Source organism: Somniosus microcephalus, chromosome 3 (assembly GCF_052327205.1).
Source record: "Somniosus microcephalus isolate GS21.2 chromosome 3, FLI_Smic_1.0, whole genome shotgun sequence".
Lineage (NCBI taxonomy): Eukaryota > Metazoa > Chordata > Chondrichthyes > Squaliformes > Somniosidae > Somniosus > Somniosus microcephalus.
The window spans coordinates 347665784-347682897 of record NC_140989.1 but is presented as its reverse complement, the minus strand read 5'-3'; the positions used below and the strand labels follow the sequence as shown (position 1 = coordinate 347682897).

At 44.5% G+C, this 17114-nt stretch overlaps 1 protein-coding gene across 4 annotated transcripts in view; it reads left to right on the top strand.

The window, feature by feature from the left end:
• Nucleotides 1–12605: 12605 nt before the first annotated feature.
• The window catches only part of mtf2 (metal response element binding transcription factor 2), a 39857-nt gene continuing 35348 nt past the window's right edge, over nt 12606–17114 (top strand). For 3 of the 4 annotated variants that reach the window (XR_015077730.1, XR_015077729.1, XM_085983314.1), the window contains exon 1: nt 12606–12779. The gene's annotated coding sequence lies outside the window, so the exon portion shown is untranslated. The remainder of the gene's footprint in view (nt 12780–17114) is intronic. The other variant, XM_085983313.1, reaches the window with a different exon arrangement.

Sequence of the window (17114 nt, the reverse complement as noted above, 5' to 3'; positions counted from 1 at the left end):
CCATCTCCAACAAGAGAGAGTCTAACCACCTCCCCATCACATTCAACGGCATTACCATCATCAAATCCCCCACCATCGACATCCTGGGGGGTCACCATTGACCAGAAACTTAACTGGACCAGCCACATAAATACTGTAGCTACAAGAGCAGGTTAGAGGCTGGGTATTCTGCGGCGAGTGACTCACTTCCTGACTCCCCAAAGACTTTCCACCACCTACAAAGCACAAGTCAGGACGTATCATGCCCGATACGAGACTCCCAAAACAAGCGCTCTACTCGGAGCTCCGACATGGCAAGAGAGCCCCAGGTGGGCAGAGGAAACACTTCAAGGACACCCTCAAGGCCTCCTTGAAAAAGTGCAACATCCCCACCAGCACCTGGGAATCCCTGGCCCAAGACTGTACAAAGTGGAGGAGAAGCATCCGGGAAGGTGCCGAATACCTCGAGTCTCTTCGCCGGGAGCAAGCAGAAGCCAAACACAAACAGCAGAAGGCGCGCACGTCAACCCAAGCACCCCACCCACCCGGCCCTTCAACTACCGTCTGCCCCACCAGTGACAGAGACTGTAGGTCCCGCATTAGACTCATCAGTCACCTGAGAACTCATTTTTTTAATGTGGAGGCAAATCATCTTCAGTTCCGAGGGACTGCCTAAGAAGAGAAGACAAGTCAGCAGTGTGCTGGAGTACCCTCCACTTGCCTGGATGAGTGCAACTCCAATTACACTCAAGCAGCTCAACACCATCCAGGACAAAGCAGCTCGCTTGATCGGCACTCCATCCACTACCTTAAACATTCATTCTCTCCACCACCTGCACACTGTGGCTGGAGTGTGTATCATCAATAAGATGCACTGCAGAAACTTGCCAAGGCTTCTTAGACAGCACCTCCCAAACCCATGACCTCTACCACCTAGAAGAACAAGGGCAGCACGTGAATGGGAACACCACCACCTCCAAGTTCCCCTCCAAATCACACACCATCCTGACTTGGAAATATATCGCCGTTCCTTCATCGTCGCTGTGTCAAAATCCTGGAACTTCCTACCTAACAGCACTGTGGGAGCAGCTTCACCACACGGATTGCAGCGGTTCAAGAAGGTGGCTCACCACCACCTTCTGTAGGGCAATTAGGGATAGGCAATATATGCTGGCTTGCCAGCGATGCTCACATCCCTTGAATAAATTTAAAAAAAAGATTTATGTATGTACACCCTCAGGTCTCTGTTCCTGCACCTCCTTTAAAATTGTACCATTTAATTTATATTGCCTCTCCTCATTCTTCCTACCAAAATGCATCACTTCACACTTCTCTGCATTAAATTGCATCTGCCATGTGTTTGCCCATTTCATCAGTCTGTTTATGTCCTCCTGAAGTCTGTTACTATCCTCCTAATTTTTTACTACATTTCTGAGTTTCATGTCATCTGCAAACATTGAAATTATGCCCTGTATACACCAAGTCCAGATCAATAATATACATCAAAAAGACCCTCCAGTCAGAAAAACAACATTTCACCACTACTCTCTGCTTTCTGTCCCTTAGCTAATATTGTATCCACGCTTCCACTACCCGTTTAATCCTACTTCAATTTTGCTAACAAGTCTATTATGTGGTACTTTATCAGACGCCTTCTGAAAGTCCATATACAAAATATCAACCACACTACCTTCATCAACCCTCTCCATTATTTCATCAAAGAACTCAATGAAGTTAGTCAAACACGATTTGCCTTTAACAAATCCATGCTGGCTGTCAGTTAGTAACCCATATTTTTCAGTGAGAATTAATTTTGTCTCGGATTATTGTCTTTAAAAGGTTCCCAACAAACTGACGTTAGGCTGACTGGTCAATAGTTGCTGGGTTTCTCCCTCTCCCCTTTTTTGAACAGGGGTGAAACATTTGCAATCCTCCAGTCCTCTGGCACCGCTCCCATATTGGAGGATTGGGAGATTATGGTCAGAGCCCCCGCTATCTCCACCCTTGCTTCCCTCAGGAACCTAGGATGCATCCCATCCGGATCGGGTGACATTTCTACTTTGAACACCGACAACCTTTTAAATATCTCCTCTTTATCTATTTTTATCCTATCCAATTTCTCTATTACCTCCTCCTTTACTGCTACATTGGCAGCATCCTCTTCTCTAGTGAAAACAGATGCAAAGTGCTCATTTAGTTCATCAGCCATGCCCTTTGCTTCCAAAAGAAGATCTCCTTTTTGATCCCTCCTTTGATTACCCTTTTACTATTTATATGTTTATGAAAGACTTTTGGGTTCCCTTTTATGTTACCTGCTAATCTATTCTCATACACTCTCTTTGCACCCCCCCCCTTATTTTCTTTTTTCAATTTTCCTCTGCATTCTGCTTCGTTCTCTACTGTATTACGAGCCTGACATTTATCACAAGCCTCCCTTTTCTGTTTCATTTTAATCTCTATATCTTTAGTCATCCAGGAGCTGATGCTTTTGATTTCCCCCTCGTGGGAATATGTCTAGTCTGTACTCAAACTATCACCTCTCTGCAGGTCTCCCTTTGCTCTGAACTGGATATCGTGTCAGATAGGAAAAGAAGTAGTTATTAATGGGAGTGCAGTGGGACATGAGATTGCCATAACTTAAGCTGCGCCTATACCCAATATTCTCTCAATTTATAATGGGGAAAAGCTGAAGTACACAGAAATTCCCCCCTCCCCCAGGACATTTTGATTATTAACACTTTCTTCATGCAAATTTAAAAAAAAATTATCCTCGGAATGTGAGCTTCACTGGCAAGACCAGCATTTATTACCCATCCCGAGGTGCCCTGAGAAGGAGGTGGTGGGCTGCAGGTATTCTTTGTCGCGGTTTGATACAACTGAGTGGCATGCTAGGCCACTTCAGAGGGTAATTAAGAGTTAACCACTTTAATGTGGGCCTGGATTCACATATAGACCAGACTGTGTAAGGACGGCAGGTTTCCTTCTTGAAAAGACATTAATAAATGAACCAGTTGAGTTTATAACGACAATGTGACAGCTTCATGGTCACTTTTATTGACACCAGCTTTTTATTGCCAGATTTTTTTCTTAAATGGAATTCTAATTCTCAAACTGCCATGATGGGATATGAAGTCAGTTTACTGGATTATTAGTTCAGGCCTCTGGATTACTAGTCTAGAAACATAACCACTACATGGGAACATGGTGTGTAAATGTGATTTGAACCATTTGCTTAAACGGTAGGTAATCGTTGACATGGACTGGTTGGGCCAAATTGCCTGTTTCTGTGTTGTGACTTCTACTGTATTTCTATAATACAGTGAAGTGTTTGCGGTCCACCTACTCAAAAATTGGAGAAGTGCACATAAGGACATGTGTGAAAGACATGATATCCAGTTCAGATCACAAGGGGGTACTACAGTTATGCTCCCAGGTTATGCTATCATATTGGACAATACAGGCACGCTCCTGAATGTAAAATGCAGGGACCACTTACGGAAGTGATGAGCACCAATGAACTGGAAAGAATATCTAAGCCAGATCCAAAATTTGTAATATTGTGTGTGAGAGTGAAAATAAAAATGAAGTACACTGATCACACACCAATTATAGCTTTTGTTTTGTGTTCTATAAACTTCAGCAGAGAGAATCTTTCCTTATCCTAATTTTAGTACAAGTTCAATTTTCAAGTACATTATCTTACCTATGTTTTATTGACATTTAGAAAATGTAAACTTTCAAATTACTGACACCTGTGTGTGTGTATCTGTAAGAGAAAGAGAGAGGCAGAGTGACTGTCCTCATATATATTATTGCTCTTTATTTAAAAAAGAAAGTTACATTTTGAAAGCAAACAAAACCTTTTTGATGAAAATGGTTAAGAGGGAGGATAAAAAGGAAACAGGGTGAGGGGGCCCCTGGTCTCAGACCATCAATCCTGAGGGAGCAAATTAGGATACTTTGGGAGTTAAAGGTGTGATGACATTGGAGGGAAGGAAGGATGCAGGTGAAGATACAAGTAGTGATACAAGTGAGAGATTGTTAGGTAGGGGCAGAGGTTGTGTAAAGAAAAAGGGGTAGGAGATGCAATGGCAGCGATGGGGTGGTGAAGGACATTTCACAGGGAGAGGGGATGGTAAGACAGCCACTGAAAACCACACTTTCTTTGCAACCTCCATTGAAAAATGTAGCTTGCAGCAGCAATTGATGGCTCCTTTCGCTGCCACACCATGCCATGCCGCCCACCAGAAACAAAATAAATAAATAAAAAGATGTGATGAAATATATGCCTTCATCAGCCCCTGTGTTTTACCTGCTTTGTATTGTGGGTACCGCCCCCTTTTACCTATTGTGTGTATTGGCTACGCCCCTGTCTTTTGTCATATAAAGGTCTCAAGAGCTGTATGAGTCATTCTATCAGACGAACCCGATGTGTAAAGACCTGCAATGTTCTTAGTGATTAAAAGCCTTTAGTTGAATCCTTTTAAACTCCTTGTCTTTGAGTTATCGATGGCACATCAAGAGAGACAAACAAGAAAGTAAGAAAGAACTTGAACTTATAAAGCGGCTTTCATGACTTCAGGATGTCCTAAAGTGCTTTACAGCAATGAAGTACTTTTGTAAGTGTAGTCACTGTTGTAATGTTGGAAACATGGCAGCCAATTTGCTTAGAGCAAGGTCAAACACACAGCAACGACCAGATAATCTGTTTTAGTTGAGGGATAAATGTTAGCCAGGGCACCGGGGATAACTCCCCTGCTCTTCTTCAAAAAGCACCACGGGATCTTTTACGTCCACCTGAGAGGGCTGATGAGACCTCAGCTTAATGGCTTATCTGAAAGACAGCACCTCCGACAGTGCAGCACTCCGTCCGTCAGTACTGCACCGAAGTGTCAGCCTAGATTATATGCTCAAGTCCCTGGAGTGGGGTTTGAACTGACGATCTTCTGACTCAGAGGCAAGAGAGCTATCACTGAGCCACAGCTGACACCAAAACAGTAACAAAATGATTTAGGGAGAAAGAAACAGAAGCAGAAAAGGGGACAGATTGAGAAACAGCAACCTGAAGACAACAGAGTTAGGTAGGAAGAGAGAGACTGTATACTCTGATTTACCATGTGCAACACTATCCAAGATCTACTAGTTCCCTTTTACTACAACAACAACAACTTGCATTTATATAGCGCTTTTAATGCAGTTAAAACACCCCAAGGCACTTCACAGGAGCGTTATCAGACAAAATTTGACACCAGGCCACATAAGGAGATATTAGGACAGGTGACCAAAAGTTTGGCCAAAGAGGTAGGTTTTAAGGAGCATCTTAAAGGAGAATGAGGTCCGAAAGGTTAAGGGAGGGAATTCCAGAGCTTAAGGTCTAGGCAGCTGAAAGCTTTCAGGGTTGCACAAGAAGCCAGAATTGGAGAAATGCAGAGTTTTCAGAGGGTTATAGGGGTGGAGGAGGTTACAGTGGTAGCAATCTTGCATTGGAGTTAGAAGGTTGTGCATTCAAGTCCCACTCTAGTACTGAGGGAGTGCTGCACTGTCAGATGTGCCATCTCTCGGATGAGCTGTTGAACAGAGACCCTGTCTGCCCTCTCATGTGGATGTAAAAGATCCCATGGCTCTATTTTGAAGAAGAGCAAAGGTAGAGAGGCGGAGATGTTTACTGAGGGAATTCCAGAGCTTAGCGCTTAGGGGCGAGGCAGGGGCGGAGGTGGAGCTGCCACACAGGAGATTATTACACAAAATGAGGGCTCCTGGAATTGGGGGTGATATATTAGCATGGATTGAGGATTGGTTCACAGAGAGAAAACAGAGAGTTGGAATAAATGGTTCATTTTCTGGTTGGCAGGCTGTAACTAGTGGTGTACCACAAGGATCAGTGCTTGGGCCTCAGCTATTTACAATCTATATTAATGACTTAGAGGAGGGGACTGAGTGTAATGTATCCAAGTTTGCTGATGATACAAAGTTAGGTGGGAAAGTAAACTGTGAGGAGGACGCAAAGAGGCTGAAAGGGGATATAGACAAGTTAAGTGAGTGGGCAAAAATATGACAGATGGAATATAATGTGGAGAAGTGTGAGGTTATCCACTTTGGTAGAAATAGAAAAGCAGAATATTTTTTAAATGGTGAGAGACTGGGAAACGTTGGTATTCAGAGGGACCTGGGTGTCCTTGTACACGAACCACAGAAAGTTAACATGCAGGTAAAGGAAGCAGTTAGGAAAACAAATTATATGTTAGCCATTACTACAAAGGGATTGGAGTATAAGAGTAAAGAAGTCTTACTACAATTATATAGGGCTTTTTTGAGATCACACCTGTAATACTGTGTACAGTTTTGGTCTCTTTACCTAAGGAAGGATATACATATACTTGCCTTAGAGGGAGTGCAACGAAGGTTCACTAGACTGATTCCTGGGATGAGCTGATTGCCCTGTGAGGAGAGATTGAGCAGACTAGGCCTATATTCTCTCGAGTTTAGAAGATTGAGAGGTGATCTCATTGAAACATACAAAATTCTTAAGGGGCTTGAAAGGGTATCTACTAGGAGGATATTTCCCCTGGTTGGGGAGTCTAGAACTAGGGGTCTCAGAATAAGGAGTCGACCATTTAGGACTGAGATGAAGAGAAATTTCTTCACTCAAAGGGCTGTGAATCATTGGAATTCTCTACCCCAGAGAGCTGTGGATGCTCCGTCGTTGAGTATATTCAAGACAGAGATCGGTAGATTTTTGGATACTAAGTGAATCAAGGGATATGGGGATAGTGCAGGAAGGTGGAGTTGCCGTAGAAGATCAGCCATGATCTTACTGAATGATGGGGCTTTGTAGGCCCGAATGGACTACTCCTGCTCCTATTTCTTATGTTCTTATGCCAGTCGATGGCCTTGGTGATGCTTTAAAGAGTGCTTATGGATTCTGCTTCAAAAACAATTTGTGCCATAAAATTCCACATTCTAATAACACTCTGTAAAGAATTTGTTTTCCCGCCCCTTAAAAATTTTTTGTGATCAAGTTACATTGATGTCATCTCATTACTGTCTCATGGACCAATGGAAACAATCCACCACTATTCACTCTTTTATAACCCACTATAGTCTTTAAGACCTCTATCACCTCAACCTTCTCATTACAACAGTGACTACACTTCAAAAAGTATTTCATTGACTGTAAAGCACTTTGAGATGTCCGGCAGTCGTGAAAGGGCTATATAAATGCAAATCTTTCTTTCTCAGCTCGTAAAAAAGCCAGGTCTCCTGAACTGTAACTCTCATCTCAGGTAACACTCTAGTGAATCTAGGCTACACCTTTTTTCATTACTTTTATATAGTTCCTATAATAGGGTGCCCAAAATTGTACACAATATTCCAACTGTGGCCTAATAGGTTCACCATTTCTGCCATGCTTTTTTGCCCTATACTTCGAGATACAATACTAGGAAATCCATTTGCCTTTTTATAGCTTTATCTACTTGCTCTGTTATTTTTAATGACCTGTGTATCTGCACACGAAGGTCCCTGTGCTCCTCTTCCATTAAAAATCTTACCATTTAAGGTGCATTTTCTTTCCCTATAATTACTTCAAAATTGTATTCATATTTTTCTACATTGATCTGCATCGGCCCCTCCTGCTAGCTCATTTATCAGTCTTTCACAGTCCCTGTCACAATTTTCCACACCTCCCTAATTTTGTGACGTCTGCAAATTTCAAAATCCTTCCTTAATTTTCTAAGTCCAGATTATTTCTGTACATAATAACTGCAACCCCAACACTACTTCCTGCATATTCCAGTCCAAGAAACTCCCTTTTACTTTCTGCTCTCCAATGACCTCTCTATCCATGTTGCCACAATCTCCTGAATTTCATGTGGCATTATCTTTTCCATAGGTCTCTTAAGTGTTACCTTATTAAATACATTTTCAAGATTTGTATAAAGCACATGCGCTGCATTCCCTTTATCTGTCCTCCAAGTTCCATCAGAGGATTCTATAAGGTTTGGTGAAGCACAACCTGCTGACCATGCAGACTATCCATGACTAACCCATGTTTCTGCAAATACTTAGTAATTTTACCCTCTATTACAAATGCCAATAGTTTACCAACAACTGAAGTAAGACTAACTATCCTGTGATTTCCTGGTTTATCCAATATACAGTGATTCACTGTGAGAGGACTACAGGTTGCAATGCACTGAGACCATGTAATATGAAGGACGTTACTGATTATTGTAGAGTACAACTATCAGCAAGAGTAGGACAATGACTAGGTCATTGGTATAAAGGAGGGAGAGTGGCCAGCACCCTAGAGAATCCCAGTTAGTGAGAAAAAATAATCAGGATGAGTAACTACAACATAGAGCAATTTGGGAGGAAACTAGCTAGCCTTGAACATACCTTTGGTGAGCAGTCACATGATAATCACTTGTTTAGAAATGGACAGTGCTAGGTTCTGTCCACACTTTTTAAACGACAATTAGGATGACTATGTCATCATTTAAAATCAAAATAATTTTTTTTTAAAGGGGCACAAACAATAAACTCCAAATTATAAGTAAAAAACAAAGGAAACTTGTCAAATCATAATTTATTTACAGTGTCAACAATGCACTCCAGTCCCTCCAGTGCCCACCAGTCGCGGAAGGCCTCAAGCGTACTGGCAGACACTGCGTGCTCCTTCTCCAATGCCACCTGGGCGCAGACATAACCACAGAAGAGAGGCAGGTAGCCAGAGCGAACAACCCCATCAGCCTGGACCTGTTCTACAACCTGTCTAAGACTTTGGCAGTGTCTAAGGTAATGACAGATTATTCACCATAGTGATCAAGGGCAGAGTTCCAGACATGTGTAACATTGGCAACAAGATCACCAGTGTAACAACTATGCTGAAAATTGCCTTGGCAAATAGTTATGGTCCAACATGGATACAGTCCCTTTTTGTATTGCAATGATGAGTGCTGCAATTTTGCAAGACCACAATTTTTACAATAACCTGGACAACTGCTGTTCATTTGCCTACATAAGTGACTACACTTCAAAAGTAATTAACTGGCTGTAAAGCCCTTTGGTGTGTTCTGATGACATGAAGGGTGCTACCATCAAGTAACATTCACGCCACACAAGTACCAGGCAATGATCATCTCCAACAAGAGTCTAGCCACCTTCCCTTGACATTGAAAGGGATTACCATCGCTGAATCCCCCACCATCAACATCATGGGGGGTCACCATTGACCAGAAACTTTACTGGACCAGCCATATAAATACTGTGGCTACAAGAGCAGGTCAGAGGCTGGATATTCTGCGGTGAGTGACTCACCTCCTGACTCCCCAAAGCCTTTCTACCATCTACAAGGCACAAGTCAGGAGTGTGATGGAATACTCTCCACTTGCCTGGATGAGTGCAGTTCCAACAACACTCAAGAAGCTCGACACCATCCAGGACAAAGCAGCCAGCTTGATTGGCACCCCATCCACCACCTTAAAACATTCACTCCCTCCATCACCCCCCGGCGCACCGTGGCTGCAGTATGTACCATCTACAAGATGCACAGCAGCAACTCGCCAAGGCTTCTTCGGCAGCACCTCCCAAACCCGCGACCTCTTCCACCTAGAAGGACAAGGGAGGCAAGTGCATGGGAACACCATCACCTGCAAATTCCTCATTGGCGCGCGGCCCCGAAATTCCTCTCAGGAACCATCGCCTCACAACTTGAGCCGCCTCGGGAAATGCCCTCCGTGCCCTTTAGCTCTGCGCGGAGGGGTTTCCTGTACGGGCTGCTCCTGCACACTCTCCACTTTGTCATCTTCACCTGCTGACTGGACATGCCTTGGCGTGCCATCTTGCCGTCCGGCGGAGGTCCCCAATGGGGGGCTCTCTACGCGGGAGTCATAGAAGATAGGAGCAGGAGTAGGCCATTCGGCCCTTCGGCTTCGAGTCCCCCCCTTTTCTATTGGGGACTTGGCCTGGAGGGTGTTGCACGGAGCAGTCCCGTGCAATAAAATGTTAAGTAGGTTCACGGGCTCCCAGGCCGCCTGCCTTTTCTGCGGCCTCGAGGAGTCCGTGTTTCATGTGTATACTCAGTGTGAGAGGTTGCAGCCCCTGTTTCATTACTTAAAGGGGCTGCTCCTCGATTTTTGGTTGCACTTCAGTCCCACGCTCCTGATCTTCGGTCACCCGGTGCGGAGGGGAGCGGGCAGGTTGGAGGACCTCCTCGTAGGACTGCTCCTGGGCCTGGCCAAAGTGGCCATTAACAGGTCCAGGCAGCGGGCAGTCGAGGGGGTCGTTCGGCCCGATTGCCTGCCTCTCTTCCGCGGCTATGTTCGCGCCCGGGTGGCCCTGGAGATGGAGCACGCGGTGTCCGCCGGCACACTTGAGGCCTTCCGCGACTGGTGGGCGCCGCGGGGACTGGAGTGCATCGTCACCCCAGGCAATGTGATTTTAATTTGATTTGCTAAGTTTCATTTCAAGTTCTAGTTAATTTACAGGTCATTTGGTTTTCTATAAAAAGAGGACCATCACCTGCAAGTTCCTCTACAAGTTACACACCATTCTGACTTGGAAATATATTGCATTCCTTACAAATTGTTTTCTTATGAAAAGCACATCGACTTCCGCAGTAGAAGTAAAAAATGCTGCAAAAAGCACAGAGCGCGGTGCGGATCCCCCCCAGGGGTGCAGCATATGGAGTATGCTTTTTTTAAATTAAAACTACAAGGATCAAACTTTAAAAAAGCTTAACAAAAGTGCTCCATTTTTAGATGGCGAATTTCCAACTTAACATGCATTTTCTGAATTGCTTGTGTATCCACGGAGCTTAAAGTTGGGGAGCATAGTGATGTCTTGGTGTTGCCGAATTGGTGTACTCTTTTGGTTTTGGTGTTTAAACAAATCAACTGTAAATTAATGAAACTTTAAATAAAACTTAACAAATTAAATTAAAATTTGGTTGGCCGGATTGATGATGCACTCCAGTCCCCACGGTGCCCACCGGTCGCAGAAGGCCTCAAGCGTGCCGGCGGACACCGCGTGCTCCATCTCCAGGGCCACCCGGGCACGAACATGGCCACGGAAGAGAGGCAGGCAATCGGGCTAAACGACCCCCTCGACTGCCCGCTGCCTGGACCAATTGATGGATTTTTTGGCCAGGCCCAGGAGCAGTCCTATGAGGAGGTCCTCTGATCTGCCCGCTCCCCTCCGCACCGGGTGACCAAAGATCAGGAGCGTGGGACTGAAGCGCAGCCAGAAATCGAGGAGCAGCCCCTTCAAATAGTGACAGAGGGGCTGCAACCTCTCACACTCCGTGTGGCCGAATTGGTGTACTCTTTTGATTAAGTACATAAACACTGTAAATTAATAAAACTTTAAATAAAACTTAACAAATCAAATTATAATTTTGTTGTCCGAATTGGTGTATGCAGAGCCTGCTTTTTACTTTAGCGAGCGCAGGTGGTTCATTGGTTCCTGGAGTTACAGGAGATGCAGGCGCGCGCGCGCTCTCACACATTCTCGGTCTCCCTCTGCCTCTCTTGCGTGCGCGCTCTCTCACACAGTCTCCTTCTCTCTCTCTCTTGTGTGCGCGCCCCTCTCTCTTGCATGCGCGCTCTCCGCCTCCCGGCTTCTTGCCAGCGGCTCGCAGTGCCCGCAGCTAGCGCGCTTGCGCTTCCTCCCTCCCCACAATGCACAGCCAGGCCCACGGGAAACCAAAATGGCGCTGGCGTACTCTTTTGTTTGGACCAGAATCAAATTAACTGTAAATTAAACAAAACTTCAAATGAAACTTAAACAAATCAAATTAAAATTTGGTTGTCCGGGTTGATGATGCACTCCAGTCCCCGCGGCGCCCACCGGTCGCGGAAAACCTCAAGCGTGCCGGCGGACACCGCGTGCTCCATCTCCAGGCCCACCTGGGCGCGAACATGGCCGTGGAAGAGAGGCAGGCAATCTGGCTGAACGACCCCCTCGACCGCCCGCTGCCTGGACCAATTAATGGCTTTCTTAGCCAGGCCCAGGAGCAGTCCCACGAGGAGGTCCTCCGATCTGCCCACTCCCCTCCACACCGGGTGACCGTAGATCAGGAGCGTGGGACTGAAGCGCAGCCAGAAATCGAGGAGCAGCCCCTTCAAATAGTGAAAGAGGGGCTGCAACCTCTCACACTCCGTGTGGCCGAATTGGTGTACTCTTTTGATAGGTACTTAAATAAATTGTCTGTAAATTAATAAAACTTTAAATAAAACTTAACAAATCAAATTATAATTTTGTTGTCCGAATTGGTGTACTCTTTTGATAGGTACATAAACAAATTTGACTGTAAATTAAACAAACTTCAAATGAAACTTAAACAAATCAAATTAAAATTGTATTGCCGAATTGGTGTATACAGAGCCTGCTTTTTACTTCAGCGAGCGCAGGTGGTTCATTGCTTCCTGGAGTTACAGGCGCGCGCGCGCTCTCACACATTCTCGGTCGCCCTCTGCCTCCCTTGCGTGCGCACCCCCTCTCTCTTGCGTGCGCGCTCTCTCACGCACTCAGTCTCTCTCTCTTCCGTGCGCGCTCTCCGCCTCTCGGTTTCTTGCCAGCGGCTCGCAGCGCCCGCGGCCAGCGCGCTTGCGCTTCCTCCCTCCCCACAATGCACAGCCAGGCCCGCGGAAAACCAAAATGGCGTTGGTGTAACCCGAGCTGTTGCCGAGTGCGAGTGAGAAGAAACTGCGGCGGCTTCAACGAGCGGGCGGTCGCGCTGAGCGCCGCATGTTTCAAAAAAAAAAGAAAAAGGAGCGATTTCACTGCAGTGGCCGAATGAGGTGAGCGCGGCTTTTAATATTATTTTCTTTGTGTGTGTGTAAGGTCCGCTGGATCCCCGGGAGCGCGGCCTTTCGGTTCCCGTTTCTGTGAGAGAAAAGCAGCTCCGCGGCGTCTGGGCTGTGGATACAGAAATTGTGCGGCTCGGTTTAAATGCCTCCGAACCCGTTTCATTGCGGTTAAAATAAGTTGATTTCGATCGCGTAGTTTTCTTTTACTTTGTTTACATTGGCCGGCGGACCTCCTTTGTTTAAAATGAGGTCTAACAGGTTGCAGGGGATTCGTTTTCTGCCCCTTTAGTCGAGAGGAGGAGGAAGCCACAAGGAGCTTACCAGCCCGGGGCTTCTCTTTTTCATTGAAACCGCGGTCGATTTCCACTTACAAAGGCCACAAGATTTGTACTTTTGGAGTTCGTTGGATTAAATTTGCAAAGTATAGGGTTTTTTGTTATTGTTGACCGATTTACAGTATCCTTTGAATAATAAACTTGAATAAATACTATGTAATGCTATGTGATACAACATAACGCATGCCAATGCGCGGCCATGCACAATCTTGCAATATTTGGTTCAGTTGTGATTTTCGTGAATAGTGTATCAAAAATGTGTGATTGTACTACAAATTTATTATCCTGTTATTATGGGAAGCTTCACATTTGCTCGGGTTCTTTGAAAGACGCTAAAGTTGGTTTACTTTTTTGTTTCTGACATTCTTACAACAATATGTTAAATCTAATCCAATCCATTTATAAAACATTTTGCTGACTTCCAGTGTCAATATCGTGAGCAAATCGCTTTTAAATCTGAAGTTCTGTTTGCGTTTTTTGTTACACTTAAACGGGTAAATAAACTCATGTGGTCCTTTCATTGTTACTTGTAAGTTAAAACACAGCCTACAGTTAGAGCAGGGTTATCCAAATTGCAGCCCTGATCTATGGCAATCTGGCTTCCAGGAAACTAAGACCTATTTGTGTTTATACAGTCTATTCATTTTAATCGAAGGTTGCTTAATCTAAATTATTTGATAATCCCAGCATTTTAGCTACCGAATTCTCACTTTATAATTCTTAATTCAAATTATTGGATAATTTAATGCAAAAAAATGAATTATCGGGAGTAAACTGTATGCGGAGGTTTGTCCCATTTAAATTTTGTGGGCCTGGAGATTTGGAAAAATGGTTCCCTAGCAATGTTGCCTCATTAATGAATAAATTCTACATCAGAATACAAAGATCTGTTAATTTATTCTTATATTGATGATACTAATAGGTATGTGCATTTAATAATCTTTATTGATTATAAATTATACCTTGAGGCTCCATGTTAACCACCTATTCAGCACACAGACCAAAAAAATTGGAGCTCTGAGCTAGAGCATACTACCCATTTAGGCCTCCTGGATTTCCAGGTATATTTTTCCTGAGTTTTGAATAATATGATTTAAACCCATGGTGGTTCCCATGTAAAGCTGATTTTCATCTACCGTGTTAAGGGAGCTTTATCATCCTTGAAGTTTTGGATATGTTTAATTTCTTGAATCAGCTACTTTTAAAAACATTAGTTTTTCTCTGGGAACTGCAATGCAAATATTTCTGTTGCTTTTTAAAAAAAAAATTAAAATTGGATAGCAATTTGGAGCAGAATGCTGCACATTCCCGAGCTCTGGTTACTGAGACCATTTGTAATGCTCCAATTGTTGATCCAGATGCGATCTAGGATCAAATCTGGGAGTGCTTTTGTGCTTTATACCACACTGGTCAGTGTAGGTCACTGGGGGAACTCGCTTTTTAATAAAAGAATGTGAGCGCCATACATTAATCCCTGTCTTGTGAAGGGGGACAAGTGGCATGTTAACTGTCGCTGTGTAACCTGCTGTTCTTTAGACCTTGACATACAACAGTGACTACTCATTTAAAAAAAAAAAAGTACTCCATTGGCTTTAAAGCATTTTGGGACTCCCTGAGGTCATGAAAGGCATTATACAAATGCAAGTATTAATTTTTTTGCAGGCTGTCATTTTTTTTTACTGCTTATTCACCCCATTCCTCCTCCTGAAGTTGACATTTTAATGGGGTATGTTTTCACAGGCACTGGGTACATTTATGGTAGCTTGCCCAAATATTCATCAGTGAGCCTATATCGAGTGTTGGGCGCCGGGAGGCCATTCAATCATTTGATTGGTGGGGGTGGTTCACAGCCGAACCTAACCTTGCATACCTTAGGGGTTCCCTGGATACAAGAAGTAGGAGAAACCTCCCTTCCTAACCCAGGGAAACTCCACCTACTGCTGTCTGAACTCAGGTTAGCCAACTCATCATAGACTGAGAATCAAATCTGGGATCTTTTGTTATCTGTATGGTTTTGATAACTTGCTAGAAAAACTGAGCTGTCTGGGTGGGGGGAGATTGAGTTTTGTTTGTAAAATTTTCCTCCTTTGACAAAGTACCACATAAAAGGCTGGTTAACAATTGAGGCTCATGGAATAGGAGGGTCAGTGTCAGCTTGGATAAGAAATTGACTTATGGACAGAAAACAGCGAGTCGCGGTAAATGGTTGTTTTTCAGACTGGAGGATGGTAGACAGTGGTGTTCCCCAAGGGTCAGTGCTAGGACCACTGCTTTTTTTGATATATATTAATGACTTGGATATTGGCATACAGAATAAAATTTCAAAATTTGGAGGTGGGGCAAACAGTGAGGATGATACCAATCGACTGCAACAGGACATAGGCTAGCAGACTAGTGGCAGATGGAATTTAATGGAGAAGTGTGAGGTGATGCATTTTGGCAGAAAGAACAGGGAGAGGCAATATATACTTAATGGCACAGGTCTAAAGAGTGTGCAGGGACAGAGGGATCTGGGGGTTCATGTGCATAGATCTTTAAAGGTGGCAGGACGTATTGAGAGAGGAGTTAGTAAAGCATATAGAAACATAGAAGATAGGAGCAGGAGTAGGCCATTCGGCCCCTCGAGCCTGCTCCGCCATTCGATGAGATCATGGCTGATCATCCAAACTCAGTACCCCGTACCTGCCTTCTCCCCATATCCCTCGATACCTTTAGCTCTAAGAAATATATCTAACTCCTTCTTGAATATATTTAAAGACTTGGCCTCAACTGCCTTCTGTGGTAGAGAATTCCACAGGTTCACCACTCTCTGGGTGAAGAAATTCTTCCTCATCTCTGTCCTAAATGGCTTACCCCTTATCCTTAGACTATGACCCCTGGTTCTGGACTCTCCGACCATCGGGAACATTCTACCTGCATCTAGTTTGTCCAGACCTGTCAGAATTTTATAAGTTTCGATGAGATCCCCTCTCATTCTTCTAAACTCCAGTGAGTATAAGCCCAATCGACCCAATCTCTCCTCATACGTCATTCCTGCCATCCCAGGGATCAGCCTTGTGAATCTTCGCTGAACTCCTTCCATGGCAAGAACATCCTTCCTCAGATAAGGTGACCAAAACTGCACACAGTACTCAAGATGTGGTCTCACCAAGGCCCTGTACAACTGCAGCAGGACATCCTTGCTCCTGTACTCAAACCCTTTTGCTATGAAGGCCAACATACCATTTGCCTTCTTCACCGCCTGCTGCACCTGCATGCTTGCCTTCAGCGACTGGTGCACAAGGACACCCAGGTCTTGTTGCACTTCCCCTTCTCCCAATCTATTGCCATTCAGATAATAGTCTGCCTTCCTGTTTTTGCCACCAAAGTGGATAACCTCACATTTATCCACGTTAAATTGCATCTGCCGCGCTTCTGTCCAATCACCCAACCTGTCCAAATCATCCTGGAGTTTCTTGCAGCACACACGCCCACCCAGCTTTGTGTCATCTGCAAACTTGGAGATATTACATCTAGTTCCCTTATCTAGATCATTAATGTATATTGTGAATAGCTGGGGTCCAAGGACCGATCCCTGCGGTACCCCACTAGTCACTGCCTGCCACTCGGAAAAAGACCCGTTAATTCCTACTCTCTGCTTTCTGTCTGCCAACCAGTTCTCTATCCAAGTCAATACCTTGCCCCCAATCCCATGTGCCTTAACTTGGCTTTATAAATAGAGGTATTGAGGAGAAAAGATGGGAAGTTATGCTGAACCTTTTATAAAGCTCTGGTTAGGTCACAACGAGAGTATTGCGTCCAGTTCTGGTCACCACACTTTAGGAAGGATGTGAAGGTCCTTGGGAGGGTGCAGAGGAGATTTACCAGAATGGTTCCAGGGATGGGGGATCTTAGCTACAAGGTTAGGTTGGCGAAGCTGGGGTTGTTCTTGGAGTAAAGGAGGTTGAGGGGAGATTTGATAGAGATGTACAAGATTATGACCGGTTTGGAT